We start from the raw sequence: 23,715 nt of genomic DNA on the forward strand, positions 1-23,715 counted from the left end.
TATCTATCAACACACATAAGATATAGCATCATTTTTTTGAAACTAACAAGCACAGGTTTTTATCACATTTTTTGGACTGACACCGGCGGACCCTTGCACTGTTTGTTTACATACTGGCAAATGGTATGATGTCATGTGCCCAGCTCAGCATCCCTCTCAATGAAGACTGGGAAAATGGTAGTTCATAATTCCCTCCAAAAATGTGTTTATGGATATTGATTAGTCTTATAGCATCAATGAAGATACTAAACAGAACATGAATTTAGATTTGTTTTCTATCACGAAATGGAATAGAAATGGCATAGTTGCCATAAGATGAAATTTTGAGGGCCTAATGTTAAAGTCTTTACGTTCAAAATGCCATCCACTTGTTCTGCTCTTATCTTCCTGAAATAATCCCCACCCACTGTCCCAGGTGAGAAAACAACAGGCCAAATATGCTCACACTCTCTGTGCCCCCACCTTCCCACCCCCTCCCTCAAGCACACCCACCCTGCCTACTCTCGCTGCTGCTGACAAGACCAATGGAGAGACTTCAGCAAACGAGGTTCATCTCCACACACCGTGACCCACACCTTCAGGAGATCCGGCTCCAAAAGATGAAGAGTGCCAAACTCGCTGTCCGTCAGCAGTTTGAGCCACTGATCCTAGGGGAGACCTAGTAAGTGATACACACCTGCTCCGAGAAGTTTATAGAACTGAGGTTATGGAGGCCATTGAAAGTTACCCAAGAGGAGATTCTCAGAGGGAGGTGGCTGGGGGACTGAGGAGGAGCTGGATGCAGGAGGACCCTAGCTCCAGAAGGCAAGCGGCCTCTGTCTCCCACTTCCCAGGTCTCAGCCTCCACCTTAGGGAGGCCAGATGACACTTCACTCCCAAACTTAGATAGGTGTGGGACTCTCCACACCTAGTTACAAAAAATTTTCTTTTCACGAGCAAGCTTAAACGCGTCTCTATTACTTACACCTGAAAAAATAGACTAACAAGGACATGAATATTAGCTTGGCTTTGAGAATCTGGGTGTGTGGGCAGGTGAGGGAGTTTCCCTCAGGTTATCTTTTGCACCCATGAACAAACACAGAAGATAGGGGAAAAGGTTTTCATTTTTTTTTTAAGTAAAAGATCATCCCAATTTCCAAAAGGGAGAAGGAGATGTTAGGGGAGGAAGAAGTAGGAGAGGCTTTTCACCATCCTTTAAAATTTAAGAATCAGCAACGTTTTTCCTACCAAAAAATCATGACCCTGCCAAATCATGGAGAAACATGATACCCTAAAATGTTGACAGGGATGCTGCAGGCTAATCCCACGCACACACTCAGTTCATATTTGGAATGAAAAGTCAGGACCATGCATGCGGGAGAATGTCGAGGAGTTGCCCTGAGGCACGCATCTGTGACCGCCCCAGGGATCATTGTGTAAGTTGCTGGCCTCTTCTTCTCTTGATACTTCCAGGTGTCAGTCCTACTCTTCAACTGGGAAACGCTCATGAGTGGATCACGCTGCCCAACACTGGCAGTACTGAAGTTTTCTTAGTGATGTCAGTGCAGAATGAGGTGAGGACATTTCTGAGAAGACAGCCACTTGTTAGGAAACTGATTTGGGGGGCACCTGGGCAGCTCCGTCGGTGAAGTGTCTGCCTTTGGCTCAGGTCATGATCCTGGGGTCCTGGGATTGAGCCCTGCATCAGGCTCCCTGCTCAGCGGGAGTCTGCTTCTCCCTCTGCCCTCCCCCCTGCTTGTGCCCTCTCTCTAGCTCTCTCTCAAATAAATAAATAAAATCTTAAAAAAAATAAATAAACTGGTTCTGTTGAGAAATGCACTGACCATCTACTGTAGTTGCAACTGTTTTTACCGGGACCTTAATGAAGAGATGCATTTCATACACTTCCCAGGGACCCCTAGGTCCTTTTACGGGACCTGTGTTGATTCAGCAACCCAGCATTTATGCACACCAATTTCCCTCCGAGTTTAAAGAAGTTTTAAGCAACAGAATAAAATCATGGGGAAAAATGCCAAGATACTGTTATAATACACCTTTTGATAATCAACATGACATTTTATGGGCTTAAATTATTTAAATTTATGATGGATTTTGAACTTATCAAAAGTAGGATACTTCATAATATCATTATCCACAAAGAGGCATTCGTTTTTATAATTTGATAGAGAAGAATAAATATCTTGGGGTGCCTGGGTGGCTCAGTTGGTTAAGCCCCCAACTCTTGATTTCAGCTCAGGTCATGATCTCAGGGTCCTGGGACTGAGCCCCGCATCGGGCTCAGTGCTCAGTGGGGAGTCTGCTTTGGATCCTCTCTCCCTCTGCACCTCCCCTCACACCCCCACCTCCATCCCCTCTCTCACTCTCTCTCTCTAAAATAAATAAATAAACCTTAAAAAAAAAAAAAGAATAAATGTCTCTGAAATGAATAGCACTTGCCAACAGTATATATTCTGGAGGACCAAACAGTTACCCCAGGGCAAAATAGTTGTGCTGCTTATATAAAATGAGGACATGGAAGCCTATTAGAAAGCACTGCGAGGTGCAAGGCTTTGAGGTCAATACATTTTTCCCCACTAAGAAACTATTGTTTTAAAGATGAAGCTTATAGTTTGGAGACCCTGAGTTAGGCATAAATAATTTATATTCATCTAGGTTGAATGTCTGACTCTCTGGCATGTTAAGTGCTACAATTATCTGGACCAGACAAGTACTTCATTTTCATTTGCTGGAGTGATATTTTTATGGTGGAATATATCTGTGGATATTTCTGCATGATTAATTACAATGGGCTTGTTCATTCCCCCTTTTAAACTTGCTAAAAGAAGTTGGTTTAATGTTTTGCTATATTGAAATTTATATTAATCCTGAAGGGTCATACTGAATTGTGCAAGTGTGTTTTATGATTGTTTTATCCTTAGTAGACTGTAGGGAGGAGACTTCAGGTCTTAAGGAAAGTCTATTTTGCATAATTAAGTACCTTTTGTTCCCTTTGTCCCTCTCATACTCAACTATAATTATATTTATCTAACCACTAAAACATTTCTTTTGAGAAGGAAAAATCTTAGCATAATGAAGTTGTTTTGAAGGCAACTGCAAGCCCATAGATGCCCAGGAAAAGGCAAGGATTCTACTTTTTACGTTAGTTTTGTGGGACCTAAATGTTGTTTCTCCTGTTCCCCATTTAGAGCTATTTACCTACTTTTACCAAATGGGGAAGAGTATGGAAAATTTGCAGAAAGGAAAATCATGAAAACTGGTGGTTCTTTTTCCCCCTTCTGGTATTTCTTACTCATATATTCAGAAGAATTCTGTTTTTCCTCCTCTGGCATGCAATTATCCAAAAAGGGGGGTGGGCAACATTTTTTGCAGGTTTCGGATACTGTCAGGTTGCACAGTCGTGGCATTGTTTTTAAGACACTGAGAGCAAATTCAAGACCGACTTCATTTTTACCTTCTTTATTTTTAACTTCAAAGAGTTGATGTTTTCACACTCCACAGATGATGACACGGATGTCATTGTCTTTGGAAGTCCTTTCCTTTAGTGTTTATTTTTAAACCCCCTCTATATTCTCTGTATCTACTTTACGATGCCCCCAGTTCCCCACAGGAAATAACATGAGAAGAAAAATTAAACATTTGACCCCAGAAGCTTCCAAGCATCTTAAAAGGTAAAGGGGAAAATAAAGGGAGGCAGAGGGAGGGGAATTATTGAAAAAGGAAAACTAAGTATTGAGTTAATCAGGTCTTCATTTATGAAAAGCAGCTTTGACATATAACTACCACTTAAAATTTGCCTACGAACCTTAGAAGCCATCCTTGATTGATCTGCCTTTTTCAGCTCTCACATACACCCTAGGAGCAATGCCTCCACACTGCGTCCCTGTATCCACTCAGTTGGCCCAATCTCCACTGGCATCCTCCTGGTCCAGAACACCATGGCATCTGACCTGGACCAGTGCAGCAGTCCCCTTTCTTGACTCTCTGCCCACATACAAGTAAATATATTTCTGCCACACTGACTTCTTCCTCCAACCTCAAGGCCAATGCATTGACTGTCTCCTCCGCCTGGAAAACCCTTCTTCCTAATTTCACTTCTTCTACTGTTCTGTATCATTCAGTTTTCAGATCAAATAGAGTCTCATGAAAGATGATTCTATGACCATCCTATGGAAAGTTGCCCTACTCTACCCTAAGTCATTCTGCATTTTATCACTTGGTTTGTTTTCTTTTTATTGCTAATTGCTATTAAAAATTTTCATGTTTGTTTATTTTATATCCACCACCCTCCTTCCTTAATTCCAAATAGAAGGTAAATTCCATGAAGGACATGGATATTGTCCTTCTCCATGCTACAGCGAACAGGAGACCACCTGTGGGCAATTGATGAATGCTTCCTAAACGGATGAAAGCACCAGGCATGCTCTTGGGTGACATCCATTCATCCCAAGAGGAGATACACCATATTCTCATTATTGCTGTTTTGTAGATGAGAAAACTGAAGTGTAGAGAGATCAGACAATCTGTCCAAGATTGCATGAATAAGAAATGGCATATCCAGGATTAACACCACTTAATTTGAAGTCGTTTGTTCAAGCTCCAAAGTCTTTGGCCTTTTTACTGAGCCTGTGATTTATAAAGCTGACCTACTATGGGGTCAGTGTTTCTATCTCCATTTTTATAACTGAGGAAGTTCAGGCTCAGGACAATCATCCTTTTGTCCCAGATCGTACAGGTGGGATACAGTGGGTCAGAACTTGAACCCCATTTTCTCTAGTGTAACCTCATACTTTTTCTATCCAGCATGTGACCTCACCTCTCAAATCATGGTACTAATCTTAAGGTATTACAATAGAAGTTTTTAAGAACAAAAGATGTTAAAGGTAAGCATATATATACACATTTTTTTTTTACATTAGGCATTAAATTCTCGCCATCGGCCTACAGCGTAAATGTACATGACTGGCCCTTCTAAGAACATGAGTCTTTAAGCTTACCGCCATCTCTGTACAAAGCACATAATACTGTAACAGACCCTGTAGGGACAGTCCATATTTGCAGAGTATATCTAGTTATCTGGCGGAGGAGCCACTCAGATTTAGGTTTTGCAATAAAATCAGTTTCGGTTATAATTTTGTGCCAAAAAATATTACCACTGGCCCCCAAATCCATGCTCTCCTCATCTTCTTGGGTACATGGCTGGAGGGTTGACCTCATTCTGGGCTCCATCCCATTATGTGTGCCCATAAGATTAAATTCCAGACAATGGAATGTGTGAGAGAAAGTAATAAGCACCTCTTCAAAGATTGGCCCAGGAAAATCCTTTACAAAGGTTTTTCAGAGCTCTTTTTCCTCATGACTGCTTGAAATGGAGATCACTCCAGGGTCACCCTGGAAGCGGTCATAAGTCTGGGTTCCTGAAAAACTGGATGGAGTAGGATATCCTGCCAACCTGTTCACTGGAAAAATACTGTTGGTTGAGGAGGGAACAGAACTCTCAAATCTGTTGTACTGCAGTTTCTACAGTGGACTAACTCATGTCTACTGTATTCAGACTGCCACATGGGAAAATGGTTAGAATCAGGCCTGGGCCATGTGCTTGGCATGTGATCTTCCCTGCGTGCTCACGATGTGTGCACTGAAGCAACAGCTCCAGAGCCCCAGCTCCCTCGTTTGGCCGAACAGCCACAGAGCAGCACGGAGCTGCGACTTCCATCTACTCCGTGTTCACCCCAAGTTCGGTCAGTTGCTCTACCTCTCAAACCTCGTGTGGTCTCCTCAGTCTTCGTTTCCATCACTCTGAAGCTCGATCAGTCCTGGTACTCTTCTGTCCTTATTCTTCCACTTTGTCAAAAGTACATTCCAAGTGTTTTCTTACTTATCAGAAGTTTAATGTGAACTTCAGGAATGAAGACCTGATTCACAGCAAAGTGAGTGGAAAGAACCGGGATCCTAAAAACCCCTGACCCCACCCCCCACCACTCACACAGACTCCACCTACTCTCAATATCTCCATCAGATTCGTACTTTTGGTACCATCGATGAACAGACAACGACACATCATTATCATTCCCAAGTCCATCGTTAACACAAGGGTTCACTCTTGCCTTTCTGTCATTTCTGACAAAAGTATGATGCCATGTACCCACCACTGTGGAGTCCTCCAGAACAGATGAAAATTCCTTGTCTTCCACCAGCTCATCTCTCCCTCCTCCCTACCTCTGGGACTCTACTGGTTCCATAGATTTACCTTTTCAGGATGTCAGGCAGTCAGAAATATGTCTTTCTTAATATACTAATACTTTTTCTTGGCTTTTTTAGTGTTCTGTTTAGAACTTCAGAGTTACGAACTCCATTTTTCCCAGGAGTGCTATTATTTTTAATGTGCAATTTTATAGAATGGGTGATCTTTTAAGAATGGACATATTAGGTTTTTACAGCACCTTAATTGAGTTTGAGCCATTATAGATTTGGGGGTCTCTATGTTATAAGAGTTAGCCAACTCTAGTTTATACAGATCCTTCACTACAATCACTTTCACCCAAAGGAGCAGGGCATTTTGAAACAGTACTATTGCAAGCAGTGTAGCACAGTACTTGTGTGGCCTTGAGCAAGTGTCTAAATCTCAACCACCTTCCCCGTCAAGGAGAAGGTTGTTGTGAGTATTCACCCAAACAAGCTGTGGGACGGACTTCGCTCAGGACTGTCTCACATAATCACATGAACGTTTAAATTGCAAGTTTTATCATGGGCTTTGTTATCAGACATACTGCAATTCTGCCACTTACCATCTGTACCACCTCAGGAATGTTTTTTAGTCCCATAAAGAATCAGTTTTTTCATCTGTAAAATCTATAACATGGAATGAATACCTTAACTCACTAAGAGAGATCATGTATGCAAAACTAGTAACACGTAAGGCATCACGTTCAAGCAGAAAATAACAACATTCGAATGTTTTCCCAGGACTGCAGCCACATTTCAAAAAGCAGGTTTTCAGTGCTTTTCAAGTCCTATCTTGTAGGTGATTGCCGTCCTTGCATACATATCAGAATGGCTCCAGGGGTCGCCAGTGTGAGAAAGGAATATGCCTGTAATCAGTAGCACACACACTCAGCTTAGAAAAAGAAAATTTCCAACTGCGGCACTTTCCTCTAATTCACCCAGGGACATATTCACAGTGGGGACTCTAGGTCGGTAAATAGTTTATTAAAATTCTTTTTGACTTTCATTGCATTCAGTTTAAAGAAAGGAGATAAGACAAATGAGATACATCAAAATAAATCCCAGAATTTGAGAATTAAGCAATAAAAAGGAATAAAGAAACTGGAAGAAATAATATGTGAATATTTATCAGTTATTGGCCTGCAGAGAGACTTTTTGAACATAATATTGTAGAAGGGAACCATAAAATAAAATATTAACAAATAAGACTTCCTAAAAAAATTTTTTTAATGTTTCAGGTTTTTATTTAGATTCTGGCTAAAACTTACTATAGTATTAGTTTCAGGAGTAGAATTCAGTGATTCATCACTTACGAACAACAGCCAGTGCTCATCACAAGTGCCCTCCTTTATGCCCATCCCTCATCTAGCCCATCCCCCACCCACCTCCCTCCATCCACCTTCAGTTTTTTCCCTATCATTAAGAGTCTGTTTTATGGTTTGCGTCCCTCTTTCTATTTTTTTCTTCCCCCTATGCTCATCTGTTTTGTTTCTTAAATTTCACATATGAGAAAAATCATATGGTATTTGTCTTTCTCTGATTGACTTACTTCCTTTAGCATAATGCTCTCTAGCTCCATCCATGTCATTGGAAATGGCAAGATTTCATTCTTTTTGCTGGCTGAGTAACATTCCATTGTAAATGCATACCACATCTTCTTTATCCATTCAGCAGTCTATGGACATCTGGGGCTTTCCATAGTTTGGCTATTGTTGATAATGCTACTATAAATATTGGGGTGCATACGCCTCTTTAAATCAGTATTTTTGTATCCTTTGGGTTAATACCTAGTAGCTCAATTGCTGGGTCATAGGTAGTTCTGTTTTTAAATTTTTGAGGAGCCTCCATAATTCTAGGCATTCTGACAGGTGTGAGGTGGTACCTCATTATAGTTTTGATTTGTATTTCCCTGATGATGAGTGACAAGCATCTTTCCATGTGTCTATTAGCCATCTCAATGTCTTCTTTGGAAAAATGTCTATTCATGTCTTCTGTGTATTTCTTAACTGGATTATTTGTTTTTTGGGTGTTGAGTTTGATAGGTTCTTAATAGATTTTGGATACTAGTCCTTTATCTGGCATGTCATTAGAGAATATCTTCTCCCATGCCATAGGATGCCTTTTAATTTTGTTGATTGTTTCCTTTGCTGTGTTTTCTTATCCTGATGAAGTCCCAATAGTTCATTTTTGCTTTTGTTTCCCTTGCCTTTGGAGACGTGTCTAGTAAGAAGTTGCTGTGACTGAGGTCAAAGAGGTTGCTGCCTGTGTTCTCCTCTAGGATTTTGATGGATTCTTATCTCACATTTAGGTCTTTCATCCATTTTGAGTTTATTTTTGTGGATGGTGTCAGAAAGTGATCCAGTTTCACTCTCTGCATGTGGCTGTCTAATTTTCCCCACATCATTTATTGAACAGATTGTCTTTTTTCCCACTGGATATTCTTTCCTTCCTATCGAAGATTAGTCGACCATAGGGTTGAGGGTCCATTTCTGGGCTCTCTAGTCTGTTCCATTGATCTGTGCATCTGTTTTTGTGCTAGCACCTACTCTCTTGATGATCCCAGCTTTGTAATAGAGCTTGAAGTCCAGCATTGTGATGCCTCCAGCTTTGCTTTTCTTTTTCAGGGCTGCTTTGGCTAACTGGGGTCTTTGGTGGTTCCATATAAATTTTAGGATTTTTTGTTCTACCTCTGTGAAAACTGCTGGTGGTATTTTGATAGGGATTGTATTAAATGTGTAGATTGCTTTGGCTGGTACAGACATTTTAACGATATTCTTTCTTATGATCCATGAGCATGAAATGTTTTTCCATTTCTTTGTGTCATCTTCACAATTTCTTCTGTAACTGTTTTGTAGTTTTCAGAGTACAAATCTCTGATGTCTTTGGTTAGGTTTATTCTTAGATATCGTATAGTTTTTGGTGCAGTTGTAAATGGGATCAATTCCTTGATTTCTCTTTATGCTACTTCATTATTGGCATATAGAAATGCAATAAATTTCTGTACATTGATTTTGTATCTTGCAACTTTACTGAATTTGTGTATCGGTTGTAGCAATTTTTTGGTGAATTCTTTCAGGTTTTCTCCATAGAGTATCAAGTCATCTGCAGAGAGTGAATGTTTGACTTCTTGCTTGCTGATTGGGATGCCTTTTATTTCTTTTTGTTACCTGATTGCTGAGGCTTAGACTTCCAGTACTATGTTAAATAACAGTGATCAGAACAGTCATCCGCCTTTTTTTTTTTTTTCTCACTGTAGAGGAAAAGCTCTCAGTTTTGCCCCATAGAGGATGATATTAGCTGTGGGTCTTTCATATATGGCTTCTATGACGTTGCAGTATCCCTACTCAATCCCTACTTTGTTGAGGGTTTTTATCAAGAATGGATGCTGTAGGATTGCCTGCGTGGCTCAGTCGTTTGAGTGGCTGACTCTTGGTTTTGGCTCAGGTCGTGATCTTGGGGTCATGAGATCAAGCCCTGCACTGGGCTCTGCAATCCACGGGAAGTCTGCTTCCTCCCTCTGCTTCTCCCCCTTCTCTCTCTATTTCTCTAAAATAAAATAAAGTCTTAAAAAAAAAAAGAGAGAATGGATGCCGTACTTTGTCAAATGCTTTTTCTACACGTATTGAGAAAATCATATGGTTCTTTTCCTTTCTTTTATTAATGTGTACCACATTAATTCATTTGCAAATACTGAATCACCCTTGCAGCCCAGGTATAAATCCCATTTGAATGATTATTTTAATGTACTGCTAGATTTGATTTGCTAGTATCTTGTTGAGAATTTTTGCATCCATATTCATCAGGGATGTTGTCCTGTAATTCTCCTTTTTAGTGGGGTCTTTCTCTGGTTTTGGAATCAAGGTAATGCTGGCCTCGTAGAATGAGTTTGGAAGTGCTCCTTCCATTTCTTTTTTTGGAATAGTTTGAGAAGAATAGGTATTAACTCTTCTCTAAATGTTTGGTAGAGGAGCGCCTGGGTGCCTCAGTCAGTTAAGCATCTGACTCTTGATTTCAGATCAGGTCACGATCTCAGGGTCCTGGAATGGAGCCCCCATGTCATCAGGCCCCCTGCCCAGTGGGGAGTCTGCTTCTCCCTCTTCCTCTGCCCTTCCCCCCATGCTCTCTCTCAAATAAATAAATCTTAAAAAAAAAAAATAAATGTTTGGTAGGATTTGCCTGTGAGGTCCTCTGGCCCTGGACTTTTGTTTATTGGGAGATCTTTTATTACTGATTCCATTACTTTGCTGGTTATAGGTATGTTCAAATTTTCTATTTCTTCCTGATTCAGTTTTGGTAGTTTATATGTTTCTACAAATTTATCCATTTTTTTCCAGATTGCTCAAATTACTGGTATATAATTTTGCATAATATTCCTTTATAATTATTTGCATTTCTGTGGTATTTATTGTGATCTTTTCACTCTCATTCATGATTTTATTTATTTATTTAGTTTCTTTCTTCTTTTTGATAAATGTGGTTAGGGGTTCATCAATTTTATTAATTCTTTCAAAGAACCAGCTCCTAGTATCATCGATCTGTTCTACTGGGGTTTGTTGTTGTTGTTGTTGTTTCTATATCATTTATTTTTGCTCTAATCTTTATTTCCCTTCCTCTGATGGTTTTAGGTTTCATTCACTTTTCTTTTTCTAACTCATTTAGGTGTAAGGTTAGGCTGTATATTTGAGATTTTTCTTGCTTCTTGAGGTAGGCCTGTATTGCTATAAACTTCCCTCTTATGACCACTTTTGTTGCAACCCAAAGGTTTCAGACTGTTGTATTTTCATTTTCATTTGTTTCCGTAGGTTTTTTAATTTCTTTTTTAATTTCCTAATTAACCCATTCACTCTTCAGTAGGATGTTCTTTATCCTCCATATATTTATGATCTTTCCAAATTTTTTCTTATGGTTGACTTCAAGTTTCATAACATTGTGGTCTGAAAATTTAAATCATATAATCTCAAACTTTTTGTACTTGAGGCCTGATCTGTGACCCAGTATGTGATTTATTCTGGAGAATGTCCCATGTGCACTCAAGAAGAATGTGTATTCTGCTGTTTCAGGATGGAATGTTCTGAATCTACCTGTGAAGTCCATCTGGTCCAGTATGTCATTCAAAGGCATTGTTTCCTTACTGATTTACTGCTTATATGATCTGTCCATTGATGTGAATGGGGTGTTAAAGCTCCTACTCTTATTGTATTATTATTAATGAGTTTCTTTTTGTTGTTATTGTTTTATAAATCTGGGTGCTCCCAACTTGGGGGCATAAATATTTACAATTATTAGATCTTCTTGTTGGATAGACCCCTTAATGATGACATAATAGTGACCTTCTTCATCTCTTGTTACAGTCTTATTTTAAAATATAGTTTGTCTTATATAAGTATGGCTAGCCCAGCTTTCTTTTGACATCCACTAGCATAATAAATGGTTTTCCATCCCCCTGACTTTCCATTTGCAGGTGTCTCTAGGTCTAAAATGAGTATCTTGCAGGCAGCATATAGATGGTTCTTGTTTTTTTATCCATTCTGATACCCTATGTCTTTTGATGGGAGACTTTGGTCCATTTACATTCAGATTGCTTATTGATAGATATGAATTTAGTGTCATTGTATTACCTGTTAAGTCATTGTTTCTGGAGGTTTTCTGTGTTCCTTTCTAGTCTTAGTCACTTTTGGTCTTTCTTTCCCACTCAAATAGTCTCCTTTAATATTTCCTGTAGGACTGGTTTAGTGGTCACAAACTCCTTTAGTTTTTGTTTACCTGGCAAACTCTTCAGCTCTCCTTCTATTCTGAATGACAGCCTTGCTGGATAGAGTTTTCTTGGCTGCAGATTTTTCCCATTCAGCACTTTGAATATATCAGGCCACTCTCTTCTGGCTTGCCAAGTTTCTGCGGGAACATCAACTGTGAATCTGATTTGTCTTCCTTTGTAGCTTAGGGATTTCTTTTCCCTTGCTGCTTTCAGAAATTCTTTCCTTATCTCTGTATTTTGCAAATTTTACTAAAATATGTCTTGGTGTTGGCCTACTTTTGTTGATTTTGATGGGAGTTCTCTGTACCTTCTGCATCTGGATGCTTGTTTCCTTCCCCAGATTAGGCAAGTTTTCAGTTATAATTTGCTCAAATAAACATTCTGCCCCTTTTCCCCTCTCTTTTTCTGGGATTCGTATGACATGAACATTATTACACTTTATGAACTTGCTGAGTTCACTAAATCTTCATTTGTGATCCAATACTTTTCTTTCCCTCTTCTTTTCAGCTCCATTATTTTCCATAATTTTATCTTCTTTATCACTGATTCATTCCTCTGCATCTTCCATCTTTATGGCCATTAAATCCAGTCAGTTTTGTGTCTCGATTATAGCATTTTTTTTTTTTTGGCCTGACTAGTTTTTAGGTCTTTTATTTCTGCAGTAAGGGTCTCCCTGGGGTCTTCTATGCTTTTCTCAAGCCCAGCTAGTGTTCTTCTGATTGCTGCTTTAAATTATGGATCAGACATATTGCTTATATGTGTTTCAGTTAGATCCCTGGCATAATGTTTTCTTGTTCTTTTTGGGGGGATGCATTCCTCCATTTTGGCATTTTGTCTAGGTCTCTGTCTTCTTCTCTGTGTTAGGAAAACCTTTTCTGTTTTCTGCTCCTGAGGACAATGGCTTTATAAAGAAGAGGTCAAAGAGTGCCCAGGGCCTTGAGCTCAGGAAGTGTTTCTGGTGTATTCTGTGCACTCTGCTCTTGTGTTCTGGCTGCTCTTTCCCTCATGTCAGTCCTCTGAAGAGTTTCTCCTTGCCTGCAGTGGGGAGTGTTTGGAGCTTGTCCAGAGTGTAGCAAGTTTTAACTAGGTGTGCTTTGGTATGCTTGTTTAAAGAGGCTTGATCCTATTTTCACTAGAGCTGAAGCTTTGCGGTACTCTACAATGGGTAGACTTGGTGCATGAAGGCCATTTGTGCTGGACTTCTGGGGGAGGGACTCACTGCTCTGGTTTTCAGACACACTTGCCCTAGTAAAGAAGTACCTGCAGAGTGCATGGGGTGGGGTTTGGTGTAAGCGGCTCAGGCCTCCACTGTTGGTTCTGTATTGCTCACTGAAGTAAGTCCTTGCTGATGGGCAGGGGAGAAAAATGGCACCAGTCCTCTCTCTTATCCCTGGAGAGAGGAGTTCACACCTGCCACTGTCTGGGAAGCCCTCACAGAAGAGCGAACAACCTCCCCTGTGTGTTCCAGGCACCCCTCAGATCCCTGCCTTCACCCAATCAGTGTCCTGGCTATCTGTCCACCCAGCAGTGCAGTGTGACCATGTTTTATCTCAGGCATGCCAGCTGAGTTTCAAAACTCCAAACTATAGGGACCTGGTGTGGTGAGGATCCACACCAATCGTCCGGGGGAGGGTCTCCTGGTGCTGGGGCTTGTGCCTGTTCGCCCCAGAAGAGCAGTCATACCAATGCACAGGAACTTGGAGTTTAGAGTAAAATGCAGCAAAAGGCCTGAGTCCAGGTTGACCACCTTCAACAGGTGTCTCTGTCCCTGTGCTTAAAGGGCAGGGGGGTGCAATGGCGCCCTCAGGCTCTTTTGTCCCCTGAGAGGGAATGCCACCTCTCCCAGGTGCACTCCAAGACGGGGGAAGCATCTCTCCCAGTGTGTCCCAGGGGATCCTCATATCATGCTGTCTGCTCCTGTGCCTCTGAACTCCTCCACAGGAGCACGGCAGTGCACATGAGGCTCCACACTGGCCACGGAATGGACTTCTCAAACTCCAGTCTTTGAGCTCCACTGGTTGTAATAACTCACAATAATCAGCCGCTCTCGTTTTCCCAATTAATGGTTTTGCGGAAGTGTTTTTCTTGTGTGACCCCTGTGCACTGCTCTCTCTCTCCCTCTTTGTCGCTCTGTCTCTCTCTCTCCCCTCTCTCTCCATGTTCAGGGCTCCCTCCCCTCTGCAGCACCTGCGATCCTTTTCTCCCCCAAATCACATCTCCACACTTACTACCTTCCACAACGTGGGCTCTTCTCTCCCTCTAGTTGTGCAGTTTGTACTCTCAGACCTCAAATGGATTTCTCGGGTGTTTACCCGAGATTCGATATTTACCTAGCTGTGTTCAAGGAACAAGACAAGCACAGAGTTCCCTCTTCACCCCACCATCTTCTAATCCTCTGACTTCCTGGAAATTTTGAACTTCTGCACAAATGTTTAATTCCTCCACTCATCACTCTAAAAAGGCCAAACAACTAACCAGAAAAATATGGGTTATGGGATATATAAGATATATCTGGATTAATAAGATAACAACATTTAAAGGATTACAAGATTAGTGGTCTTATTCTATTGAAATATTCTCTATGAGGAAAAGAGAAACATCCAAATAGAAAGATGGCCCTATGGACTGAATGGTTTTGTCCCCTAAAAATTCTTATGCTGGGATCCTAAGCTCCAATGTGATGGTATTAGGAGGTGGGGTCTTTGGGACATGCTCAAGGAGCCCTAATTATGGCAGTAGTGCCCTTTTATAAAAAGAGACCCTAGAGTGCCCTCTCACATCTCCTGTCATGTGTGGACAGCTTAAGACAGCTGTATATGAACCAGGAAAGGACTCTCACCAGACAGTGAATCTGCCAGTGCCTTGATCTGGGACTTCCCAGACTCCAGAGCTGTGAGAAATAAGTTTCTGGTGTTTCCGTTATAGCAGCCCAAACTGACTAAAACAAATGGGTAAATGACAATTTCAAATAATTCACTGGAAAAAATATTAAGCAACTAGTATATGCTAGACAGGGTTCTAGGTGATGGGAATTAATACCAGAATGAAAAAGATAGGCACACTTCCTCTGCTCAGGAAGCTTGTCATCTAATGGGAAGGTGGACAGTAAAAAAGTAAACAGGAGGCCGTTACATAAATAAACAACATGATTTTAGGTGGCAAACAAATGTTTTACAAAAGCAGGGGAAATAGATAAAGAACACAGGGGGAGAGGCTATTTTGGACCGCAGAGTCCTGGAATGCTCCTATGAGAAGGTAATATTGAAGCAGAACAGAGTGGAGTCAAGAGAGTGAGTCTTGTGAAGATCTGGAAGCAGGGATGCACTGTGGCTAGAGAAAGCACACAGCACGATCAAGGTCTCTGAGAGAGAAACAAAATGAGCACAACGCAACAGCAGTGACATGCATGTGGCTAGAGCAGAGTCAAACAGGAAAGGTGGCAGGAAAGAAAGAAGGTCCAGCCGATGTGGACAAATATTTATAATATTTGACCAGTATTTCCACTTCTAAAAATTTATGTTACTGATAAAATCATTGCACACATGCATGCACACAGATATTCATATATTATAATTCAACATAATGTAATACTAGAAATAAACCAATGTACAACCATAGAGATTACTGCATTACTATGGTATGACAATAACACAGACAGTTATGCAGAAATAAAATTATATTTTCATACTACTTAATAAGATTAATACTCAGGACAATATATTGAAGGGGAAAGACAGTACACAAAAGAGAAAATGGCCTTAATTTTAGTGAGAAAACAAAGAGAGAAGCAAGCAAGCAAGAACACTGAAATGTAAGCAGTGATTTTCACTGTATTGAAAAATTATATGTGATTTCAATCTTCCTCTTTATAGCCCATGTTTTCCATTTTGTCCAGTGGCAACGTGTCGCTCTTATACTCAGAAAACCAGAGAAGGTTATTAAGAAAATTAAGTTTGCATCCAAAAATGTCTTGCTTCTTATAAAATGGCCTATGATGATGGGTTATCCCCATAGTGCATTTTATGTACACCTTGTTTGGCTATAGACAGAGCAAAGGCAGGGGAAATGCATGGTTCTCTGGATGTATTTTTGAAAAGAATAGTCACAGAATGATGGGATGCTAGACAGGGAAAGGATAGAAAGATAGTCAAAACACTTTGTTTTGAAGATGAGGAAACCAAGACTCAGGAGAGATACCTAACCTGCCAAGGACCCAACAACAGTTCATGGTGGAATTGACTAAAGCCTCCATGTCTTGATTCTCAATCCATTATCCTTTATCCCAGAACACCCCCCTCCCCCCAAGCCTAACAGCAGCATTACCAACGTCTGGGCAATGGGGATCTGTCAAAACAAGAGGTAACAAATGACTGGGGAAAAGCTCTCATGTGTAGGAAAAAATCTACCCCTAGTGAAGGAGGGGTGAGGATGACAGTAAGACCTTCAATTGGCAATGTAACCATTTGTAGACAGAATAAGTACTAGAAAAAGGAAATAATTATTGACAGTTGAGATAGAGTGAGTTGGCTAATAATCCTTCGAGTATCCATTTTCAGACAACAAATTTAGCCAGGAAAGATACTTGAAGCAGCATAACTGATAACCATCCACCCTTTATAAAAAGAGGACCAAGTGACCTAGAGCCTGGAGGAAGGGTAGAGGTCGATAGGAAACCTGGAGGCAGGAAGCTGGAGAACGTCTCTCTATAAGGACACTGCACCTCTAATTTCCCTGTGGTTCTGTATATTTGCATTCCTAGACAACCGTAGGTTACTTCCAGACCTTAAGACGCTTTAGATGATAGCTCACCCTAGTTATTTCTGCCCTGACACACCTCATAGATATTTCCTGCATGCTTACATGCAAGCATCTGGATGGAGTAACATGTATAACTGTAATGCATGATCTGTAGTACCATTCGGCAATTCCAGCAGCAACACTGAATTCCAAAAGAACTCCGATGGCACAGTGGAAACACAGAAGCTCCCATCCGACAGACCTATTATGTAATTCTAATTTTGTGGCTTTTTAACTTTGGGTCAATGAGCTTCAGCTTCTTCATCTATTCTACCTGATAGAACTGCAAGGATAGAATGAGACACTGGATATACATCACAGGGGACAGTATGTGGGATATAGAAAGCACAAGAGAAAGATTAGAGGCTCTTTCTACATTTCTTACTTTTGACTACATACACTACCCCTTTCCCTTCATCCCTTTCATGTTTTCCAAATACAATCAGAGTTCATTGAACTAGAAATCTACATTATGGTTTTTTATAGATTTTATTTAAGTATGTATGAGAGAGAGACAGAGAAGGGGAGGCAGAGAGAGAAACAGGCTCCCCACTGAGCAGGGAGCCTGATCCCAGGTCCCCAGGGTCATGACCCAAGCTGAAGGCAGATGAGCCCCCCAGGCACCCCTACGTTATGGTTTTTAATGGTGCTTCTGCAGTGCACTTCTCAGGGACACTCAATACTGGGTGATCAACTTTATTATCATTGAGATCTCCCATGACCCTACAGATAAGGTAAAAGCCCACATGGAGTAACTGAAGTCACCCACGAAGCACTGCGTTGGATTTCCACAAGCCCGACATGAGATTCTATCATAAACTTTTGCAGATGCTGCTTGTACATCAGGCGTGTATGTATGCACACATATGTGTGTGCATGTGTATTGTGCTTACATAAAGAAAGGGGGGATCCTCTTTGACATGCAAAATCACTGTATCGGTGGCATAATGAGCAATGTAATAATGGGGTCTACTGTACTCGTTGTCTAAGTGTGCCTTCGAGGCAGAGGCCAGCCCACAGGAGGCCTTGCAAATTTCAATTTCCAATTCCTCCCCCACAGAGCATGAAATGAAATGGAAAAAATAAATGTTGTCAATTTGAGTTTTCTAATATATTTGGTGGAAAAAGATATTAAGCTTGAAAGTAAAGCAGTCCATTTCTTCCCTGCATGGCTGTGATCTAATCCTGTTCTTGGATAAAAACACAGATCATGAGTGTGGGAGCCTGAAACAGTGACCCCACCTCCATATTCATCACCTACTTTTGCACACTTACATATAACTCATTTCACTGTTCCTGGGAATCCATTCCCTGCTTTAAATTTTCATTAACCTTAGTCATGTGTATAAGAATCACCTATGGAGCTTTCTGAAAATACAAATTCTTGGTCTGCCATGAAAAATTCTAATTCAGGGACTTGCGTGTTTTAAGGGACATCTCAGGTGATTCTGGTGGAAAGGGTCATCACTACTCGGCCTTGAAAGACTGCTACTGCTCTGCTGCTCTTTCCAGTTAATTCCCTTCTAATGCGGTCTTCCCACTATTGTTTTCCATTAAGGAATATATCTTTTCCTTCAATTTAAAAAAAAAAAGTACTCACATGTCTCAGATGTCTCTTTTTACTGCTCCTTTGCTTTTCTAATCCATATACTAGTTAATACGAAACACCTTCCTTGGCTTCCAGAACACACATTTGCATCTTTTTCTCTCACATTTTTGGCCACTTCTCAGTACCCCTTGTTGGTCCCTACTTATCTCCCCAACATCTTCATATTGATGCTCACAGGGCTCGGTCCTCGGATATTTTCTGTTTCCTATCAAAATCACTCCCTAGTAATCTTATCCATCTCATGGCTTGTATAGCCAACTATTCAGCATCTCCACTTGGATGTCTAAAAAGCGTATCAACCTTACATGCCTCAACCTGGGATCCTGATAATCCCTCCAAACCTGATTCTCCTTCAGTGTCCTCCATCTGTCCAGTTGCCCAAATTCTTGAAATTATGTTTGACTCTTCCCTTTCTCTCATACCCTGCATTCAATCCACTAGCAAATCCCATTTGTTCTACTTAAACATTTATTTATAATCTGAACACTTTCTGCCACCCGCAATGCCACCATTCACCACTATTTCTTATTCTCAAGAGTCAAAGCATCTGCTCTGATCATCTTCCTCTCAGGCCTACCTCCCTTTCTGAGCCATGAACTTGTTAAAACATAAGCCAGAACATATCACTGCTCAAAACCCAGAGACTTCTCATCTCACTCAGAGTACATGCCAGGTTCTGTACTATGCCCCCCAAAGTCCTACAAACAATCCGACCCCATGGCCACTCCTTGTCCCTCAACTCTCCCACTTATTCCTTCTTCTCCAGCCCACCGGCCTCCTTACTGTTCTGGCAACATGGCGGCACCCTCCCACCACAGGGTGTTTGCAACTGCCATTTCCTTTCTGGAATGTGCTTCCCTCAGATATGTGCATGCTTTGCTGTTTCATTTCCTTCAGTTTTTTACTTGAAAAGTCATTTTCTCAGAGCAACCTTTCCTGGCTAATCTGTCTAAAATTTCAACACTCCCATCCCCCATCCCCAACCATCCTAAACTCCTGGCACTTTATAATCCTATTCCCTGCTTTATTTTGTACTCTTAACTCTTATTCTAACCTGGTATGTATTTTACCTCTACCAACTACAGTTGACTGCTAGCTCTTTGAGTGTTTAGTTTATTGTTGTATCCTTAGCAACACTGCCATCGAACATTGCCAGACACATAGCGGGTATTCAATAAATACTGGCTGAGTGACTTTAAGAACAGATGTTTAATTCCTTGGGTCTGGCAATCCATTCAAGTTTACCTCTTATATTTTCTCCAGTTCTCTCCTTTATATCTTCAGTCTCTTTTTCCCAAACATAAACAAATGCCAGCTACCTTTACAGACCCCAGAAAAAGTGTTCTGTTTTCTACCCTAATATTCTTTGGACTGTTAACTTCTTTTTCTATAAAAATGGTAGCCTTTGCTTTTATAGCGCCTCCTATGTGACAAGCACTAATACAATCAACCTCTAATATATGCTATTTTCCCATTTTACAGATGAGGAAAGTATCCTTTGAGTGAGTAATCCAAGCACCTTACGTGGGGATCATCCTTTGATCCTCCTCAGTTGGCCCCTAAAGCTGGGCTTTTTGTCATAAATCCTGCTCTACCTTTTCATACCAAAGCCATATCACCGGGCTTCATGTGTACTTGTGCCATCTTTGAAACACTCTCAGGTCTCATTATGATGCACTCTCTTCCCACAATTTGCTTCGTAGACATCCAACTTTGTTCTTTCATTTAACAGTTGTTTCTTAAAACTCATCCTCTATCTCCACTTCTAAAGCTTTCCCAATGGAAGGAAGATTCTATTTATGTAGTTTTATGTCACTTGTCTCCAAAAATCTCTCCCTCTTTCTCTCACCCTATATAGTCCCCTTCCTCAGGTCTCTCAACAGTTAAACCTCACATTCCAACCCCACTTTTAAAATGTGTCATGCAAGGCACTGTTAGTAGTGACAGCCAATGTCAGCAAAAAATTTAGATAACTCATTGTTTCAAAATGGAATTACTGGCTCGTCAATCTGGCACAGTTATTTTATGTAGTGAAGAAGTACCAATGTATGTGCCAAGCATCTCCCCTTAAATTTTTATTGGGTAGATGCATCCATAGGAATGATATAAAAAAGACAAAATTTTAAGGCAATGCAAATTTTGGAGACCAATGACATCTGTACCACTATTATGATACCTTTATCCTACTTTTAATCATAAAGACTAAAGATAAGCTATTGGACATTAGTGGGAAAAAACTGCCAGAAAAAGTGAAAAAATCAGTATAATTTAATATTTTACAAATCCACCATGTTCTTCTTGCTGAGATTAACTTAATTCAGACACTGCTCGTGAACACAGCAGCACCTCCAGAGAGGTGAATATTTTAATGTTCATGGTTCTCAAAATAAACGCCTTTCTTCCTTCATAATTCACCAATAGTCTGGTGAGGGTATATTCTGTAAATCCCTATTTTCTTTAGAGCGATCTTGAGCTTCTCAATGTTCTCTCTGCATTTTTATTAGAAAAGTGGGGAGGGCAAAAGATTAGATTACGATGGCACTTATATTAATTCATTACCTTTCCTAGAGATGAAGACGGATTTTATAGCCATATTGCACTGAAGCAGAACTCCCTTAAAATACGGTAGGGCTTTCGTTTCTAATAACTCCCAGCTAAAGGGAAAAGGTTAAAGTTGCTGATTTACAAAAGAGGAAAATACATACAATAAATAAAATAGAATGTATGTATTTTTGAGATCATAACTTTCCTACTATTGATCTCAAATCTACCAAACACAAACACAACCGACAGTCGGTGATAAGGAAGAAAGACAAAACGAAAAATCTGGAACAGAGCTTGGGTCGGTTAATGCTTCCGTGTAGACACAAACTTCATCACAGGTTTCAGAAAGGAAACTCATGCATCAGATTTTCAGCCAAGAGCTTATCAGATAATTGCAGGTTCCTATGGTAGTAATTCTTTAACGTGTTTTTTGTCAACTGTATTGTTTCCACCATCATCCCTATCATGTGTCAACCAACACACTGGGGAAAAAAGTCGGTTGGACTGCAAATAGTTTAGGCCAAGTAGGGTCCTTGCAGCCACATACAGACATCATTCAATTTGATCAAATCTCTACGACTTGCTAAAAATGGTCAGTCTGAACACACACGTCTATCTGAAAATAAAACGAGTAAAAAACTATTGAACTCATCTGAGAAATTTGACAGCAAGATGGATATTTTAAAGTTCTAGCACCCTTGGGAGAATTAATATAGCTGAACATTGCTAAGATAAAGTCTTAAGATATGTCATTATTTCGTGCACGCTTGGGAAAGAAAAAAAAGCTGTCAATTAAACTCCTAATTAAACTAATCAATGCTTTGTTCTCTTTAGAAACGTTATGGTTACTCAAAGAACTCTTTCATACATAATTTTCATACATAACTTATTCACCCATAATTTTTTAAATTGCTTCTGTGCATAAATAAAAATGAAAGTATTAGCAGAATACATCGGTTTAAGCATCCCTGAAACTTATTCCAATTCAGAATCCAACTATCCTGAATAATGTTTTGGTTGAGAATTATTAAACTCTGTGTTTTTCCACATACTGTTATTTTCTGGGTCATCAAGGATGTTCATGATACAGTATTTATTTACAAAGTGCTTCACTTTGTCTTTGAACTTTTCTCCTACCCACAAACACCATCCTACGAGGTTTGGTGCTTGTAGTTCTTAATCTTACCAGAAGTGTCAGGTGACGTCCGCCATGTTATTATGACTGTTGCTCGGCCAAGAGTGTTTGAAAGAAGCAAAGGGTCTATTCTGATTGTAGAGCTGTTTGAAGTGAGAAAATGAAATGCATCTTAGAATTGACAATATATGGTATGCTATTTGCCAAATAGGTCAGGTAATTTTAGTCCTTCCTCTCCAGGACAACAATTTTATGTACAAAAACTTATTTTTACATTCTACAATGTTCTGTTTTAGTGACTCAGTATTCTCACCTCCCTCACCTGTCTTGTAGTCTTCTTAAATGTAAAAATTAGTTTTTGATCAGTGTCCTCCAGATATTGACCATACAATTCAATTTAAAGGTGAGTCCAAGTCAGGTTTCCTTGTAATTCAGTATTTCCCAAATTAATGTCCCATATATTCTGGAAATGCTGGATTAAGCAAAACTAAACAAGATGATTTAATGCAACTTTCTCAGAGCCTATAATATATTGATGTATACTGTGATTGTCTAAGAGTGGCAAATTATGTAGCATTTCTGAAAATTTGATTATAGAACATTTTAAAATAGAATATGTTATAAAATTTGTGATTTGAGTAACAGTATTATAATTAGCTAATATTCTTTGTGGGGTTTCTTTGTAGTGTCTTCTCTTTGCTATGTGGCCCTCTAAATTACTAAAAGTCTGGGCTTGCATGTGATTTTAATACAGATAACTCCACATTTATCTGGTATTATCAAAGAATGAGATGTTCACGATATAAATTTTAGGTAATAGAATCTTATTTATGCACAAAATTGTTTGCCCTCTATCATACAGTGTGGTTACACAATTCTATAGCATATGTTTGTTTTATAAACTGACCTAATATGGCCATGAAGCAAATCCTAGGCTTTTTGGGAAAATACGAACCATCTCTGGCAGCTAGGGTAGATGAAGGCTAAAGGTTCTTTCTCCCACAACTCTCCTATCAGTTGTATCACAATAGAAGCATATCTATGCCAAACAGATAAATGTTATTAGTAAACGAGTATAAAGCAAACACCTGGTTCTTAAGGCTGCTCTGGGGACAGTCTAATTCCACTCAGACCCTCCACCCTTGCATGGCAGACTTACTCTGAGGAGAACACAGTGGTATCCCGGGTGTAGGACTAGGTCAGAAGACAAGGAATTCTGTGAAGCAGGAGGATATAGGTCCAATGGGGTCTGGTCAAGGCTGTGCTCTGCACTAAAGACATCCAACTTCTGACCTTGCTGAATTCTTTTACCTCATTTATTCAAGAAGAGAGTCTGACCAATATTTCCCACCAATCCCATATATAGGACACTATTCACTTCACTAATGAAAAATAGTTTCTAATATTGCTTATACAAATTAACAAAATCCCATGTGTGTATTTGGATAAAGATATGTGGGCACTAAGCATCCAAATTCTATAATGCTGATTTCTGGCAAAGATTGTTTTTACAAATGCTAACCATTTATCGCTTTGGTTGAAGTTTCAGTGAACTTGTATACACATATGTATAAATTACAACATTAATATTTGGTTTTTAAAAATAGATGTCCATTATATTGGCAATGTAAAACTTTACCATATTAAATAGAA

General features: G+C 39.9%; 1 long non-coding RNA gene across 1 annotated transcript in view; it reads right to left on the reverse strand.

Moving 5' to 3' along the window:
• LOC123792356 (uncharacterized) overlaps positions 1 to 23,715 on the reverse strand; it is a 166,934-nt gene that overhangs the window by 134,770 nt on the left and 8,449 nt on the right. Inside the window, exon 2 of the long non-coding RNA XR_006779677.2 lies at positions 22,114 to 22,205. This is a non-coding gene — a long non-coding RNA (uncharacterized LOC123792356). The remainder of the gene's footprint in view (positions 1 to 22,113; positions 22,206 to 23,715) is intronic.

The sequence above is a fragment of the Ursus americanus genome, chromosome 16, assembly GCF_024610735.1.
Source record: "Ursus americanus isolate L20-20 chromosome 16, mUrsAme1.1.p, whole genome shotgun sequence".
Classification (NCBI taxonomy): Eukaryota; Metazoa; Chordata; class Mammalia; order Carnivora; family Ursidae; genus Ursus; species Ursus americanus.